The 14726-nt window shown below is 28.8% G+C and overlaps 1 non-coding gene across 1 annotated transcript; it reads left to right on the forward strand.

Annotated features, from left to right (window-relative positions):
• The first annotated feature begins 13959 nt into the window (after window positions 1-13959).
• On the forward strand, window positions 13960-14031 carry trnaq-cug (transfer RNA glutamine (anticodon CUG)). Its single transcript has one exon. It is a non-coding gene; the product is annotated as a tRNA-Gln (tRNA).
• Window positions 14032-14726: the final 695 nt, after the last annotated feature.

Genomic DNA, 14726 nt, shown 5'->3' on the forward strand with positions numbered 1-14726 from the left:
ATTACAAAGACCTCTCACTTCTGAGAAAGAACTCAAATCACTGCACCACGGCTGCAATAAAGTTATTTCGCGTTTTCACCAGTAATTATTACAAATTGTTCCTTAAATGGAGTAATTACATGTATAATGCCTAATTTTTTGTCGTATAAATGAATACGTACTTTAATGATAAAACGTAAAAAAACTACTTTGATAATAATACGATTTCATTTAGTTTAACAATTAATGTTTGTCAAAACAATGCCTTTTATTGAAACTGAAGTAGAAGGCTAAATATTTATAATGAAAAAAAGTCTTAGGTTATTCGAATTCAGCATAAAAACTAATTATGAAGTTTTAAAACTACACAAAATCCCAAAAAAAGCTAATTCTGGACCTCTCCTAATGTAAGCCCCACGAAAAGTGAACAGTAAGATGTCGTCTGTAAAGTACGTACGCTTTTTTTTCCTAAAACACCCCTTCTCCGCAAATTTTGTTATACGCTTTTTTTTCTTAAAACCCCCCTTCTCCGCAAATTTTGTTATACGCTTTTTTGAGTACCCTCTACCTCCCTAAAAGTATCTACGTCTTTAACCTACTGACCTAACATTTTATGATATTTTTTTTAATTTAGTGTCTCGACACTTTTATAACTGACCTACTGCCCCCCCCCCCCTATTTCATAAACTCCATTTGTAGACCCCCTTTTCCTCTCCAAGCATGCATACTTTATGGACGATCCCTAACTTTGTTTAACTTTGGCACTGAATGTTTAACTTTGACACGAATTTCAAAGAAATTCAAAAACTTATTTAGCGCCTTAAATTTGTACCTTACCAAATATTTGGTATTATTTGAACGCTACAAATTTTCAGATCTGAATTAATTTAATTTGTATAATACAATAAATAATATTTAATAACGATAATCTTGTACTAAAAGTTTCAGATTATTAAAAGAGAAAGAAAATTTAAATTAATAATATAATTGAAGAGAGCTTTTCTAAAAGGCGCTAAGTCACATTTTTATTGTTTTAAGAAAAACACAAAAAACTAATTGTCCGGCGAAGATTTTTCTAATATCTTTAATTTTGTAATCGTAAATAAAGATGAACAAATTTTTTATTGATTCAAGCATTGTTAGATTCGTATTGTTTTCAACATTTGAGTTTTTTATCAATAAAAAATTCAAATGTTGAAAAAACTTAGTTCTTGAAAAAATGGACTTAGCGCCTTTTAGAAAAACGCACTTCAATTGGGAATGGAACTCTGATGCACGTGCAAATTAAATTCTCATTTACGGAGAAAATAACACGAACTAAAAGTAATCGAGAACGTCTCAGAAACATAACTCGTGACTTTATTTCTGAATAAAATTCATTTAAACAAAAACAACTCTTTTTTCGAATCTTCCATAAAGTACGAAGGCAGGTATGAGGGGATGGGGTTTCCCAAAAGCGTAAGAATGTGTACAAGGGAGGTGTGGAGTTTAGACTTCGAGTACGTCTATATCTCATTCTCTACCTCTCTTAAACATGTTCTTATTTTTATTAAATCATTAAATTTCATGAGTTTAAAAAATGTTGTATTATGTAACACAGATATGTGTTATTAACTTAAAGTTTTTTTGTTGAAAAATTTGCGTTGAGGATGGAGATGGTTGATTTTGTAATAAATAATGTGTACGTACGCAGAAGGAGGATTTTTATGTGCAAGATTGTTGTACGGGTATGCACACCCAGTGGGCACGGTACGTTTTTAAAACGTTTTTTATACGTTTTTATAAGGTTTAAACCTAAAAAAAACGTATAAAAATTATTATACGTTTTTTGATCCATGGCTTGTGTTTTGACCTTTTTAATAATGAATTAGATTAACACTTGAGAAAATAATTTGCAAAACTAAAAAAAGTTGCAAAACTATTTTATATTTGGAGGAAGGGGGAAAGTGCTTGAAGAAATTAAAAAATTGATGTCTTACCACCCAAACCCTCTCCCACCCTGTTTGTTAGGAAGGTTAGAGTAGTTAGTTGAATTATCTATAGCGCGATGGTATTTACTTAATTTTCAAATGCTCAAAGTTTTGAATTTTCAAGTTTTATTGTATTAAATAAACTTATATGTAATTTGAAATAAAAGTTCTATTTGAGAGAGGTTTTTCCCTAACCCCCAAAAAGTACAAGTTAGCAAGGGTACAACTTAACAGAAAATTCTATTTAAATTGATGAAGAAAATTTAGGAAGCAGTAAGTGTGGATACATTGGCTCGTTAAGGGATGTGCGCATTGGAGATTACAGACATTGACTGAGGGTTTTTGTTTGGGCCGGTACCCTTTAATTAAAGGAAAAGTTTTCCTAAATTTATTTTAATATAGGGTTGTCAAGTTAATACAACTTATATCTTTAAATTTTCTGGAATTAACGACCAACGAGCCCAAAAAATGACCTGGGCGCATTTAAGTATGTCGCGCGTTAAGTATGTTGCGCGCTTAAGTATGCCCATGTTAGTCGGAAGAAAAGCCATTTGACTTTGGATTCGGTCTCAAAACAGTTACCACGACCTCAATTTTAATGCCTTTTTTTTTTATTTGGTTTTCTTAAAAATTGCTATGAACATTTTAAATCATATTCGCATTGCTTAAGTAAATTAAGTAAAGTCATTCGTAAACGCTTTACATTTACAAGAGGAAATTTAATTTTGTAAAGGTTTATCAAATTTTAAATTAATAAAATCAGCAAGTTTTATTCGATGACAGTTTTTTTTATGGCAATTGTCGTTAAATAAAATATTTTTTAAAACATAATTAGCAATAATGCGTTTTTCCCCAAGGAGTCATTTGGAAAAGTTGCATATTTTATAAAACATTTCTGGAGTAATTTTATTAAACTTATTAAAAACTTATTAAAACATAAAAAAATATAACTTATAAAATTGTCAGGAATATACTAAAAGTTTTCGCACAAGCGCAACAATATATATGATTAGTCTTAAGTAATAAAAATGACTTTTTATAGATGAAACTAAATGTGAAATTTAATGATTTAAAAAAAATGATATCTTAGATATCTTTTTTTTTTGTCGAATAGTCGAAAAACGAATACAATACTAATACTTTCTAATCGACAATAAGCCGTGTGAATAAAAAAAAGCAATGGCTTTTACTCAGTAACTGGTCAGTTTTACGTGAATAAAAGTAGTATGAGAGAGGTGCCTATAATAGCATATTTAACTTTGAAACTTCATTATTCAGTATCTCGAAAACCAAAAACTAATGTTTTATATGGATGTCTTCTTTGTAATAATATCCAACAACAGTATAAACAATTTAACCATCGGCATTAACCCTCGGTATTAACCCTCGGAATTTTTTATAATTTATTCATATTTTTAAAAAAATAAGAATAAATTATAAATTATTTTTTAATAAGTATGCCATCGTATGCAACCAGCTGCCCCTATGATGACATATGGGATATTAGGGCTATTTGTAATCAGGGGAAAGTTTTTTTTTTTTTTTTTTTTTCAATTTTTATTTTAGGTGCCCCAAGAATTCCTAACGGTCTTGTCACAGAGCACCGCGGAAGCGCATTTAACCAGGAAGTTCACGCCTCCTTCCTTACCGTGACGCGAAAATTTGTCCAGAGCTCGTTTCGAACCTGGATCTCCTGCTTATAAAGCAAGCGCTTTAACCACTGCGCCACGGCCGCTTGTTGACGATTTAATTTAACTTTAGAGCCTTTTGTTACGAAATACAGCAGTGAGCTGTGGCGCAGTGGTTAGAGTTCTGGCTCAGAACCCAGATGTCCGAGGTTCGACGCCGACTCTAGCCCAAAAGCAACATTGGTAAGGAAGGAGGCATGAACCTCTAGCTAAATGCTCTCCCGCGGTGCTCCGTGATAAGACCGTAAAGACTTCTGGGATCACCTAAATAACCTAAAAAAAAATACCAGAAAAGTCATTTTTATTATAGCGTCCAAAAGTTAAAAATAAGTTAAAATTAAAATAAGTATTCCAATAAATGCACAAAAAATTTGAAAATTTCTTGAAAATTTCATTTCTGTTCAATTAGTGATAAAAAATTTTTATCCAAAAATAACATCAGCATTTTGTTTTATGATACTTAAATAAAGAATGATTCCGAATGGTTTAAATCAAATAAATTTTTAATCAAATAAACATCGAAAAAACAAAATGGGTTCTCTTTCATCCAGCTTCTCAAAAATCATATACTACCGTGTGAAATGCCTGTGCTTACCATTGATAACATTCATATAAAAAGAGTCATGTATAAAAACCTTTTAAGTGTTATTATAGATTAAGGTGGTAGACCACTAATAAAAAAAAATCTTTCAAAAATTACATTTTAGAAACTATTTTTATATAAGTTGATTAAAATTTACATTTTAATGACAACTTTTTTTTTTTTTTTTTTTTGATTAATAAATGGCTTGAGAAATTTGGTCCCAAAAACCCTAAAATAGGGTTATTTCGTTGCGGTGAATATCTCAAAAACTATGTATGGTATCAACTTGAAATTTTTCAGACTTGCTTTTAATATAATGAAAAAGATCCTGTACCAAAACAAAAGAAAAACATTAAACAGTTTTTTTTTAAATGAAAAAAACACTTCGAAAACAAAAAAGGGGCATTTTTGACCATATTTGGACTTTAATATCTTTTTATCGAGTTATCATAATGCAATAAAAGTGGTAGGGGACATTCATAACAACTAAAGGAACAGCTCCTGGAAATATTATGGAAATCGGTTAAGAGAATCTAGAGATAATTACCGCAAAGTCGTGAATTTTAAAGAACTGAGAAAAACACATTTAAACAAAAAAAAACATTAAACACTTCAAATAAAAATATAAAAACACAAAAAAAAACCTATTAAAAATTATTATCTTATTATAAACGTATTGTGGAGTAAAACTAACGCAAAATTAAAATAAAATATGTTTAAAAAAAGTGATAAATATCAATAAACAATACTATTATTAAAGTAGTATTTCAGTTAGAAAAAAAAAGTTTTTCTTTTGATTTGCGATTATAAAAATTATAAACTTAATTAAATATTTGTTTATAGTAAATAAATAAAAAGTTTATAGTAAATAAATAAAGACTAAAATTCTCCTGCACCATAACATAAACTCTCTTTTTCCTCATCTTTGTCCTTTACGAATACTTCGTAACTGCTTTTGCCTGCTTTTTCCCATTTCATTACATTATTTTTCCATATTTCTAACTCTTTTCAAATCAGACGATGCCAAAAAACTTGAAGAATAATGCCCTGGTTTTAAATAAAGTTTTTCAAAAACTCTATTGATACCATTAAGTCGATCATTAAAATCAATGATTGCAGAACAGCAACCTAAATATAATACATCAATTCCAACAAAAACATCTTTTGGACAACGTTTCCAAACTAAAGCATTTAAAGACTCGTTTTATAGTTTTACTAGGATAAAACTTTTGCTCCCATTGGCAAGATGCACATGAAAAAAATATACGGTGTGATAAACCTTTTTTAAGTTTAGCATCATGGTTAAAATTAACATTTGCAGAACATTTTGGATAGCAGCCTATGACAGTAATTATTTCTTCTAAAATGTTAGTGTTCATAAAAATATAGCAGTCATTGGACTGATTATCATTAGCAGAAAAATTATTTTTATTTACAAAATCATTATTTACAATATCGACGGAAGATTTACTACTGCAACAGGATGACAATATCTTCATTTTTTTTGCAGAGCTACATTTGAATTGTAATTCTTCTAAAGTAGATAGATTTTCTTCAGCTACAACGTTTGATGATTTATGTTGATTTCCACTGAAGAGTCTACGTTTCTTGCTATACCTTATTTTATTTCTTTTATCTTTATTTCCCATTATTTTAGTTATTATTTAACCAAAGTATAGAAGGCAGAAAATTAGCCTTCTATTACTTTACAACTACCACAACTTTCTATAGCCAAAAGTTGTGGTAGTTGTAAAGTAATTAGACATTTACTAAAGAAATCCGTTGAAAACCATGTAACACACTGCACCAAAAGCATTTAACAATAAACAAAAAGTAGTTTTAGAGTAGCAGTCACCACAAATGAAGTTTTTTTGTATTAGTTTTTATGGTATTTTGTTGGATAACTTCCTTTTTAGCTATATAGTAACAGAATAAACAATCTGTTGCTGCGGACAAATTTATGAAAATGCCTAAACCGCATTATTAAAAACTGATTTTTAATAGGGTTAGCTTTATTTTTATATAAAACTAATATGAAATTCGTAATCTACGATAATTATATTACTTAAAAACTTTAAAATTGAAAAAATGATTTTTTCGATTTTTAATAGTGGTCTACCACCTTAAAATCTATTATGGAAATACCATATTGGTAACTTATGCAATAAAATTTCTAAAAGTATAGGAATTCTTTATAAATCGAAAAGCATTTTAATGAAATATCAATTCAGTTATATTACTCTTTGATTCATTTTTGTATTAGTTATGACAATATTGCCGGCGGAAGTACCCACAGAATTAAGTTATAGCTTCTAAATTGTCAGCAAAAGCATGTAGCACTAGAGTGCATTGAAAAACAGAATTTTTTTTAAATTGCCTTGTAATAGCTCTAAATATATGCTATATAATAAAATATCACTGAATTAACAAAAATTTCGAAGTTAAAATGTTTTTAGAGTTGCCTCTAGTTCCTTGAACATTTTAGGGCCCCTAATATTCTGGGAAAAAAAATTCTTCAAAAGTAGATCAACCTGGTACTCAAAAGAAGTGAAATTTTATAAAAAGTTCGAAAATAATAACTGTTTTATAAAAATATAAGAAAAAAAATATTATCGAAAGACCTGTAAAAATGTACTTTTTTTATTTTTAGTTGAAAAAACCATAGTTATTATGAAATGAAATTTAAAATAATAATTTTTACATAAAACAAATATTATTTTCAAACATTTTATAAAATTTTGCTTCTTTTGAGTACCAGGTTGATTTACTTTTAAAGAATTTTTTTTCCCTAGAATATTAGGGGCCCTAAAATGTTCAAGGGACTAGAGGCAACTCTAAAAATATTTTAATTTCGAAGTTTTTGTTAATTCAGTAATATTTTATTATATAGCATATATTTAGAGCTATTACAAGACAATTTTAAAAAAGTTCTGTTTTTCAATGCACCCTAATGTAGCACGTCTTACTATTTTAAAAGATCGTTTTACTCATGACAAACCTCTCTTATTTGACATAAACATATATAATATTTATGAGGTTATTATTATTATTATTATTTTTTTTTTACAACAATCATTATTATATATTTCAAAAACCAATAATATTTATATATCTCTAATTTATATAAATGTCCATCACTCATATTCTTATATTTACAATATCTAAAGAGCGTTAACAATGCTGTTTTACGCATGCGCGTTTGACATTGAGATAAATTTAAATTTAAAAATTCGTGGTTTATAATATAAAGGAGGGTGGGGGGATGTTGTGGTTTTACCTCCTCCGGCTAATTGCTATATAGTGGGCCATATACCCGGGCCAGCGAAGACGTATTCAGCTTCATAAGGAGCATCATAACTCGCTTCGCAGACCAAGAGTAAGTGAGTTAAGGAAGAACGAAGGATAACAGAGTGAATTTCAGAAGAAGTCGTGTAAGAAAGTCAGCGTAGAGGGAGCGGACATATAGTGCACTGGTGTCAGAATTTGCAATTAATACTATCAAGTTGATTACCTAATTTATGTACTTTTTTTTTTCTTTCTTTAAAACAATAAATATTTACAATTTTATAATATTACATTAACTCAGGTTATAATGATTACAAGGTTTTACAATATAAACGTTTTACAACTGTTTATATATATATTTACATTTTCTACTTTTTATTAATTTTATATTATATATATATATATTTTTTTTTTTTTTTGCTTTTTGGTAAATTTTTTTTTGTGATTTTGATTTTATATTTTTGTGTGTTTTTTTTTTATTTTTATATATATATATTTTATTTATTAGTTTAGCCATTGTGCGGAAAGATGTCGAGAATTAGGTAAGGTTTAAAAAAAAATTAAAACGATTTTATTAACTATGAAATTACAGGACCTTTACACAAACACCACTTTACAATCGCTACAAATTCTTTTATGTTGAAATTTTACGAGGCCGTAGACAACTTTTTTTTTATGTTTGGGCTAAGCAACTTTGAAACAATGAGTCAAATTTGTTATTTTTTTTAATTTTAAACTTTATTTATATTCTTCGACAAATTTCAAATTTGGTTCAATAATCTGTTGTTCGGCTTTTATGACCTTATAAAATTTACATCCCCCTTAACTTGAGGGGGGTGTAAACTTTGTAAAGTTATTAAAGCCGATCAAAAAGAGATTATTGAATCAAATTTGAAATTTGTCGATGAATATAAATAAAGTTTAATACTAAAAAAAAAAAACAAATTTGACTCATTGCCCTCATATTTGGAGCTGGGGGGGGGGGGCTAACGTTTGGGGTTTTTTGTTGCTCCCAGTCTCCAATCACCGCAATTTTTTGCGTAGCATCCTCATTCCTTATATATATGAACATACTAAAATATGGAGTTTTCTTCATGTTTCAAAGTTGCTTAGCTCAAACATCAAAAAAAGTTGTCTGCGGCCTTGTTATACATCATAAAATAATGGCTGGCAGTTTTTTTCTAATCATAAAATACAAAATTTTTTAATCTAAACAAATAACGGAAGTGTGAACTTGGAAATAAATTGAAATAACTAATAAATTTTGGTTAACAAAGACTTTAGCACACTACTTATTTACATACCAAGGTAATAAGTTTAATTTGTAGTTTATTTCATTATTTGAATAATTTGATATGTCGTAATATTATTACGATATATTAAATTATTTAAGTTGTTATTATTTAACTTCTCAAATTGAATGAAGGATAATTACGATTATTAAGATTATTATGGTTATTACGATTCTTACGATTATTATGGTTATTACGATTATTACGATTATTATGGTTATTACGATTATTACGATTATTATGGTTATTACGATTATTACGATTATTATGGTTATTACGATTATTACGATTATTACGTTTCAAGGATTATTACGAATAAGTAGTAAGGATAAGTAAAAAACTTGAGTATCAAAAATTTAAAAAAACATCAAGAAACATTACAAATATAATGAGACTTTATCAAATGTCTAGGTTTCTTGTAATAAAAAATATCTTGTATATCAAATTATATGGCATGCTATGCTAGCTGCTCATATAAACAGCTTCTTACAAGGGCTTTTGGTTTTTGAACAAGCTATCTGTTTATTCATTAAAAAAATTGCTTATTAAATACAAAATTTGGTTTTATACTTGTTACAAGCATGTGTTTGACCGTTAATGTGACAAGAATGTATACATAACAAGCAACACTTATTGCTCCGAGATAAATTGTAGTATAATGCAGGCATTTTAAGAATTATTTCAAGAATTATAAATTTCACAATAAAAGTGAATAAAATATTAAAGTAATTAATGTATAAAATTAAACCACCTATTTAGTAGAAATAATGTGAAATGAGAAAAGACATCCTTGATACAGAAGAAGTAACTTAAAAATTAGAAAAAAAATCCTTCATGCAGTAAAAAAAAACTTAAAATTATGAAAAAACATTTAAACAATTTAGAAGTAATTTAAAAATGAGAAAAAGCATCTTTGATGTAGAAGATGTAATAATGAGAGAAAGCATTGTTGATATAGTAGAAATTAAATAATGACTCAAAAAATTATTAAAGAGTACTTTCAAAACCCTAATATAATAAAAAGTCTTTTTCAGTTTGATACTGAATTTATTTTTGAAGCCATTATTTTTTTTGAAATAATTATGTAATTCAAATATTTTATTGCCAATAAATAATTAAATAATTATAATATTAATAAAAGTAGTTCCTAAGGTGGTTCCTATATAATCAAAAAAACTTTTTATTCATTATTTTTCTCAAAAGTAGGTATAGAATGTGTAAAAAAATATTTTTTTTTGAACACCAAAAATATATTGATGATCACAGAGAGGCCTATAATAGTCAACTCCTAAAATATCCCTAAAATAACTCCTAAAAATAAAAAAATATAAAACCCCTATATAATATTGCTTCTACAATGTACAAAGTAATAAAACCGATAATAAATACTTATTCTTGGTTAAAACGCAATTGTTTAAATTGCAATATTTAAATATTGCAAATTACTTGTTTTATTTAAAACACTATATATTACCACTATAGCACACACACATACACACACTGTTGAGATATTTGGAGTCAAACGTTCAACTTTTAAGAGGAGAATTAAAGAAGCTCAACTATCATCAGGCGGTTTAAATAAATTGTAATGTGTTCCATATAGTAACAGTTCTATGAAAATTTTTTCAGTATCAGAGGAACACGAGCTGGTTCAATATTGTTTAGTTGCTGCAAAAATGGGATATGGTAAAGTTCTATTAAGCTAAAAGCACTAACGTTTGAATATGCTCTCAAACTTGAGAAGAAATTACCGCATTCCCGTCTAGGTTCTGCTAAACCTTGGGAAACAAATAAACATGCTGGTGTAGATTGGTTTAGAGCGTTTTTAAGCCGTCATCCAGAACTTGTTATAAGAAAACCAGAGGCAACATCCATTGGTCGAATGTCAGCATTCAACAAACATAATGTCGAAATATTTTATAATAATATGCGTAAAGTTTTAATTAAATACAAGTTTTCACCGAATGGTATATGGAACGTTGATGAGACTGGTGTTATTACTGTACAAGTGCCAGAGAATGTTTTAGCAAAGAGAGGAGAGCGGCAAGTTGCGTCTGTTACAAGTGCAGAACGAGGTGTTATCTTTGTAACAATGTGCAATGCAGTAAATGCAAGTGGATCATTGATATCACCATTCTATATTTTTCCACGTATTCATTTTTAAGATTATTTTTTGCAAAATTCAATTCCTTGTTCTGTTGAGACTGCCAACAAATTTGGGTGGATGGTGGAATCAACGTTTATGGAGTGGTTTAATCATTTCATAAAACGTGTTCGACCATCTAAGGCAAACCCTGTGCTATTGATACTAGATAATCATGAGACACATATGCTGATTTACTTTATTGACTTAGCAGCTGATAATGGTATAATTGTTTTGACAATCCCACCCCATACATCACACAAACTGAAACCACCAGATATAGCAGTTTATGAACCATTTAAACGTCATTATAATTGTGAAATTGATAGCTGGTTGGTATCACATTCAGAAAAAACTGTCTTAATCTATGACATTGCAGAAATTTCTGGAAAGGCTTGGACAAAAGTATCGATGCCAGCTAACATCATAAGTGGTTTTTCAGCATCTGGTATAAGTCCATTTCAATCTGATTGATGGGAGGATGAGGATTTTTTTAAATCTCATGTTACAAACAGACCCAATCCTGAAAGACTCAACATTGTTCCAGTTTCAATAGAAATTAACAAACCTAATTCTGAAGCACTCAACATTAACCCAGTTTCAGTACAAATTAGCAGACTTAATCATGTAGCCATCAACATCGATCCAGTTTCAGTAGAAATAAACAGACCCAATCCTGAAACACTCAACATCAATCCAGTTTCAGTAGAAATAAACAAATCCAATCATGAAACACTCAACATCAATATAGTTTTAATAGAAATAAATAGAAATGTTAAAGTCAACAAAAATGTAAGCAATACCCTGAATGTAGAAAGTATACGCCCTTATCCTTCTGCAAAAGCTCGTTTAGAAAAATACAAAGGTACTCGTAAAAAGCTCTCCTCTTCGATTCTAACTGATACTCCAATTAAGGTGGCAATCGAAATCAACAACTTCAGCGAAATTTAAAGAAACAAAACCTTTCTGAAAAACAAAAAGATGGTACAAATAAACGTCAAAGGAAACCAAGAAAGAAATCAAATAATTCTAAATCTCTGAAGTTTCCATTAATGACATATAATAATGATAAGGTTGATGATATTCGTGTTGAAAGAAGTGACAATAGTGTTAAAGATTATTGAAATATTTGTGAAGGTATTATATCAAATAATGATTTGTGTGCTATAAGTGAAGAAATGGGTCAAGACAACGAAGTGTGGTACCGTTGCAGACAGTGTGCAAGCTGGGCACATAAAGCTTGCACAAGTGCAGAAAATGCCAGCCAATATGTTTGTGATTATTGTTCTTTGACTATCTGATTGGTCTAAAATTGTATTAAGTAATTCAACTTATTTTAATTATTTAGTCAGAAATATCAATGTCTCAACATACCGTTTTCTTGTTTTTAAGCTCCATTTATCACACTAATTACTCTGCATAGTGTAACTTGCTATTCATTAAATAAAACAACTAAACTGCTAGTCCATTCAGTGCAAGGGCCGTAAGTGGACCACTAAATAGTTTGGCATGGGTCAGATTTATAGTATATTTTAACTAAATTCCGTTTGCACACTGGCTTACAACTTCCAAAATAATATACAATATACAAGGATAGTTAGTTAAAATATCAATATTTCCTTCTGAATTAATTTATCTAACATAGTTTTAACAATATAGATATTGATCTTATATATAAAAAAAGGCTTATTTTGTGGTCCATTCAGTACAACCCAGTGGGCACGGTACGTTTTTAAAACGTTTTTTAAACGTTTTTATAAGGTTTAAATCTAATGAAAACGTCCAAAGAACGTTTTAAAAACGTACTGTGCCCACTGGGAAGGGCCGGTTCATTCAGTACAGTTAAAAGTACTGAATGGACCAATTTGGTACGGGTCACATTTATCGCACATTTTAACTATGTTTTGTTAGCGCAATGGTTAAAAACCTTTAAGAATAGTTAGTTAAGATATCAATCTTGTCTTTTGATTTAATTCGCCATAGTTAATGACAATATGAGAAAATATTGAATTTATAAAAAAGGCGAATGTAGTTACAAGGAAACTTGCGGACAACTAAGAGAAGCCTTAATATACAAAATAAAATCGAGAACCTTTAATATACAAAATATTTTTAACGTACTTTGTTTTAAGTTTAAAATTAACTCGTCTTTAGTTTCTTTCGGCGATCAAACAATCAAAAGTAGAATAGACGTTGAAATTTCAGACTTTAAATTTTTGCTAAAACGTTACTTTAAACCTTGCTTAAACGTTTACATAAAGTAGTTTACTTATATGGGTAATTTGTGACACTCAGAATCTTTATGTTTCTTAAAATGCTCAATATCCTTTTTTTTTCAGTAGAAGGTAAATGTTGAAATGAATTTCATCTTAGGAGTCGTCTATAAATTATGTCACGCTCTAGGGTTTGTGGTTTTGAGAAATAGGGGGTGTGGTTTTGAGAAATCCCTTTTTTAAAAAAAACCTTTCGCAGGACTAATCGAATTTGAAATCGGAAAGTGTTATCAACTCAATTGGCATTAGTCGACTAATTATTTTAACAGTCAAGATATTTCTGTAAAATATCTGGGGTCTATGATAAACTTTTAGATTGTTTAAAAGAAAAACAACCAACAATCTTACAGCATGAAATTATTTAAATGTAATACGCTTATCTTTTAAAAAATCATTTAAAATGTAATACGCCTATCAAGATTTTATTTCATATAACTTAATATAAAATAGTTGCGGTATATTGTGGAATCCTAACTTTAGTTTTAATTTCCAGACCTGGGAATCTCAAGTGTTTGAATGCTATTTGCATATCCAAGTGTGTCTGATCCAGCATATAATTTTATTTTAAATTTACTTTTACTAAATTTTTACTAAATGAAGAACATATAACTTTGAGTAAAAAAAAATGTTTTTTATGAAATTTAAAATGGAATATTGAATCTTGCTTTTTTCAATAACACAGTTATTAAAAAAAATAGTTGTACATAAGTTGTATTAATATTATAACAACTTCTGGAACTATCATCGGTTCCATGGTGTAATGGTTAGCACTCAAGACTCTGAATCTTGCGATCCGAGTTCAAATCTCGGTGGGACCTCGCGTACACTTTTTTATTACTCAAGTAATGTTAATAGAGAATTTTTAATAAATCTATATAGTTTTCATTAAAATTTAATTTATTTAAACATTTAATCAACGAGATTAAATGTTTAAATGTTTAAAACGAGAACTTAAAATTGAATAAACCAGTTCGAGCCGCGTTACGGTGTATTTAAAAAAAGAATGAATCGTGTTTATAAGGGAAATAAGTCAATTCGTAGCATTTTAATTCTTGAGTAAACGAAGTATAAACAAACAACATAAACAAAGCTAATCATTATTAAAACAAATATAAAACATATGTAAACTAAAATGAATTATAATATAGTATATAATATGAAATTTAAAAAACTGAAGTCTTATTTGCGTCTAAGTGGCTCGAAGATATCTAACCTACCTAAAGTTATGACGTTTTAAGTACCAATTTTTCGATATATGGATTCGTTGAAGAAACTGTGGTTAAAATTTAATTTTTCTTCAGTAAAATTGTTATATCTTTGTCAATACTTATCTAAAAAACTATATCTTGGTATCAAAAAGATAGGTGTATGAAAAGGCTATGTGTTTATGTAGGTCTCTTGTCAAGAGACGCCTCCAGGAAGTTAGAGGGGGCAATAAAACACCCCATTCACTATCCAATAAATGCAAATTTCATCCATAAAGGGTCGATGACACCGGGGGAACAGGGAGCGT

Source organism: Hydra vulgaris, chromosome 01, assembly GCF_038396675.1.
Source record: "Hydra vulgaris chromosome 01, alternate assembly HydraT2T_AEP".
NCBI lineage: Eukaryota > Metazoa > Cnidaria > Hydrozoa > Anthoathecata > Hydridae > Hydra > Hydra vulgaris.